Genomic DNA, 1,231 nt, shown 5'->3' on the forward strand with positions numbered 1-1,231 from the left:
GGCTCATAGAGGCCCTATGATTAAAGTTCTTAATTCTTCAGGTTTTAATTGCTCTCATGAGGCTAGAAACCTTGGGGTTGTTCTGGATTTGGATCTGAGTTTTACTAAACATTTTAATAATAGTATTAAAACTGGCTTCTATCACATCAGAAATATTGCCAAATTAAGATCAATTATCTCATTTGCAGATACTAAATCACTCATTCATGCTTTTTTTGTCATCTTGATTACTGCAATTCTCTGTTTATTGGTCTGCCTAAAAAAACCTCAAACGCCTACAATTAGTACAAAATACAGCAGCTAGAGTCCTCAGTAAATCCCAGAAGTATGATCATATCACTCCTGTTCTAGCTTCTCTACACTGGTTACCTGTGGTTTTCAGGATTGATTTTAAGATTGCATTGATAGTTTTTAAATCACTGAATGGACTTACACCGTCTTCTATTTCAGAATTACTCACACCATATTCACCACTGTGACCTCTGAGATCATCGGATCAGTCACTACTTACAGTACCCAGAGTAAGACTACAGACAGAGGGTTTCTGTTASGGCTCCTCTTTTATGGAATGCACTGCCACTTTATATCAGTCAAACTTCTTCATTGTCCTCTTTTAAATGTCTTTTAAAAACATTTTATTATGAGATGGCTTTTATTTGTTGACTTTTGCATTTTTTTATTTTTATTTTGTGCTATGTTTCTTATGTGTTTTGTTTCTATTTCATGATGTAAAGCATAACCCTCACTTTGTAACTGAGTTTTGAAAGGTGCTATACAAATAAATGTAGCTATCTAACTGTACAAGTCAGATATGAAGAAAACACATGCAAATAAGAGGAAAACATGTCAACTCCACATAGAAAGACTCCGGATCCAGCCAGGACCTTCTTGCTGTGAGGCAACAGTGCTAGCTGCTGATCCAATGCGCTGCCTCTGCTTTACCTTCAGTCATTATCTTCATTACAGACCTTCATCTAACTGCAGCTCATTCAGCATCATCATCACCACCTCACCTCCTATTAATGGTGAAAACAGCCTCAGCCAATCAGAAGGCCAGATTGTAATGTCGCTATAGGGCAGAGCAAATGTACTTGTCTTTTTCAAATTGAGAAAACCTTAAAAATTTCGTTCAAACAAACATCCGTTCTGTAAAAACTATAAAGGTCTTTTGAAACAATTCCTTTATTTAATTTTATTTATTCATTTCATTTACAAACAAAACTAATTATAT

This window comes from Austrofundulus limnaeus, unplaced genomic scaffold (genome assembly GCF_001266775.1).
Source record: "Austrofundulus limnaeus strain Quisiro unplaced genomic scaffold, Austrofundulus_limnaeus-1.0 Scaffold377, whole genome shotgun sequence".
Classification (NCBI taxonomy): Eukaryota; Metazoa; Chordata; class Actinopteri; order Cyprinodontiformes; family Rivulidae; genus Austrofundulus; species Austrofundulus limnaeus.